A 3,345-nucleotide genomic window follows, 5' to 3' on the forward strand; every position below is an offset into this window, starting at 1 on the left:
TTTAACAATGTTAGAATGATAAAATAATTTAAAAGACACTCTTCTACATTTTAGGGGGAAAAAAAGAGATCCTGAGAAGAACAAAGGGCTCCTGTGGGGATGTAGGCAGAAGGAGAAACTTCAACTGATGACAGGTGAGGTGGATTCTGCTAAAATCCTTCACCCTGAATCTGGTGTCAGGTGTTCTGATGTTTGGTTTTGCAGCTGTTAATAGTTAKGCTAAAAGTGACCCAAAAGTGATGATAACAGCTTTTCCTGTGGTGCATCCTTGCCTTTTGACTTTTTTATTGCTGTTGTTCAGTTCCCTCCACATTTCATTTGGAGCCAGACCTGTGCACATCATTGCTGACTCTATTTCACTATTTTGAGATGAAAGCTTTGGGCTCTGCCTTCGAGGGGAATTTCAKTTTCCAGTCTTCCAGGACTGGAAACCAGGATTCCTCTGGGTTTGCAYACTCCCTTGCAGGTACAGAAATTGGAAGGAATAGTGTGAATATGTCCTTTTTTTGCTGCTGGTGATGCTGCTTCAGCTCTGTGAGATACTGGACTTCTTATAAGAACAATTTCCTTGTTACTGTTACTGTCATCAACACAACTAAAAGGAATGTTTAGATTCAGGATTATTTATTGTTAAAAAAAAGGTAGTTTGGGTATAAATAATCCTTGCTAACTGCCTGACAGTTTAATATAAAAATTATAGAACAAATGCATTTGGGAATTGATTAAACCTGAAAGGATGGCAGGTTCCTTAGCTTATCAAAGACCTGTTGATTATGAAGGGTCATGTGGAAGAAATGTGATAAAGACTTTGTATAGGAAATGTACATTGATCTGGGCAAGCATGATAATATTTAATAATATAATATTAAGATGTGATAATGGATATAGTTCTTATCTCCTTGGATATGCAGGCACTTATTATGAGACAGAGAATCAAAGACGTAAGATGACATTAAATTACCTCAACACACAAGGAAATTATTGTTAATACTGATCTTTTAAAGTGACCTGTGATAAAACATGTACGAGATAAATCTTATTGAAACTAAACATTAGATGAAGCCCCTGTTGGAGGCTTTATCTGGGATCTTTCAGGCTACTGATCAGGAAAATGTTCTTTTCAATTCATACTGTAAAACTTGCTGTTTCAGGACTGTCATGTATAAACTGCAGTTTCTGGGGAGAAGACAGAGCTGAGATAAAATTGTATTTCTAGCWGTAAAAGCCAGTGAAAAATCCTTTTCTGTATTGTTTTACATTGATTTTCTAAAAGAACAAGAGATTCATCTGCTTCTATCTTCTTAAATCTTTGGAACCAGTTTACCCAGTTGAAAATAGGATATAAAATCTGAGGAGTTTTGTCTTCCAAATACTTATATCAAATACTTATATACATAAAGAGTTTTAAATCCCTTGTTTTCTACTTTATGCCTTTTTCCCTAATAATAAAATTGGTTTGCAAGGATTCAATGTAGTGCTGCTTGGTATTTTTTTGGCAAATAACWGAAAGGGAGTGTGCACTTTTTTCTYACTCAGCATGAGAAAATGTACCCTGGAGATCTACCAGTGTTCCTGAGGCTAGAATAAAATTCAAAGGAATCTTGATTAGCTGGAAAAATTATCTGAAATCAGTCAAGTAATCATGGATTAGTTAAAAGTCARAATGGAAGGGAAAGGAAAATACACTAGAATGGTGAACAAAAAACTGTCTAGGCTGCATTTATCCAGTTCAAAARGAGTGCAGTATGCCTGGAAATTTTGGAGGAACTGAAACAGAGCATCAGCCAATCATATGATGTAAAAAAGGAAATGAGTGATGTGTGAGTATGATTTAAAGGAGTGCTGTTGGTAAGACACAAGAGACAACTGTTTTAATAACTGCAGTGAAAATTCAGGCTATTGTCTGTTTTGTGCCTTTTTCTTTTAAGAAGGATATAAATAGGTGAGAGCATTTGGAGGAAAGTAATATAAATAAAGGACCTGTGAATTGTGGTAGGTATCAGCTGTCAAGAGAAACCCTGAGTCCTCTGCAGTGACTAAGGCTTCACAGTGTGGAAAATGCTGCCATCAAGAGCAGGAAAAAGAAATCGTTTTCATTTTCAGGCAGGGATGTTCTGATGAGAAGTYTGGCGGAAAAACAAGTAAAGAACTCCCAGTGTTTAAACATGAAAACAGCCTGCCGAGCTAGCTCAACTCTACCACTGGAACTGGTGAAGCTCAAAATGTTTTTTCGGGCATGGCCAAGGTAGATGTGATCCTGCATGAGAAGGATGTTCTTTACAGCCCTTTTCTGTCAATGGGGGTGTGATTTAAGCTTCACCATTATTACCTAAAAAGCAGCCACCAAGCTTTTGATCTCACCTGCTTTCTTTTGTCAGTCATTTTCATACTCATGAACTGTCATCAGTATAGTGAGGGTTTTGATCACACCTCTGCTACCAGCTGTAAACATTGCAGGTTTCTCRTGCCTGGTCCCATAGAAACAGAGCTCTCACATCACCGAAAGGTATAGGTTTGGGKTTTTTTTTTTGTAATGTCAAAATGATGAAAAAGAAATAAAAAATCAGCTGATTCAGAGAGTGCAGTGAAAAAAATCTTGTGAACAACAGCTACATGAGGAGGATACAGTCCCAGAGCAGAATTCTTCCYTGCTCTGCCTTAAAACATGCCAGGCAGGAATAATCATAACAATATTTTACAAGAMTTTCTGCCACAAGCAGGGGTATTTTAAACATCTCCATCCCATTTCAATGCGCCTATTGCAGTCCCCTACTCAGCCTGTGCAGGTCATTAATAACTAAGGCAAGAATTGCACCAGCCTGCTTGAAATGAAATGGTCACATCCACACTGTTCCAGTGGTTTTAAACAACAGCAACAACAACAAAAACCCTAACAATAACAACACAACAAAAAAAAAAGAGCAATTTCTTCAGCTGGCCGATTATATTTTTGAATGAGGTATCCCAAAGTCCACAAATATGACAGAAATACCGGCAAGGTTTRTAAGGACGGCAAAAACTCGGGCTCTGAATGGGACTGACGTCTGGGCAGTTTGTGTAGCAACTGCCATCCTGCTGATCGTAYATGGTTCTGTAAGTTTGACTCGAAAACATACGGGAAAAGAATAAATATTAATAAACAAAACAAAACAAAATATATTCCCCCAAGACCACGGGTACCAGCAACAGGACGGCGCCCGCCCCACGGTGATGCCGGGTGCAGTGAGGCTGAAGATTCGGGCTGGGAGAGCAACTCCCCCGTCTCTCCTTTCCCATCTGCATTGGGACAGCGGCCGCTGCTGGCCCTCCCGGAGCCTCCCCGGAGCCTTTTTTGTGTGTATGTAT

The sequence above is a fragment of the Malurus melanocephalus genome, unplaced genomic scaffold (assembly GCF_030028575.1).
Source record: "Malurus melanocephalus ecotype Western Australia unplaced genomic scaffold, MMel_1.1 scaffold_608, whole genome shotgun sequence".
In the NCBI taxonomy this organism is placed as follows: domain Eukaryota; kingdom Metazoa; phylum Chordata; class Aves; order Passeriformes; family Maluridae; genus Malurus; species Malurus melanocephalus.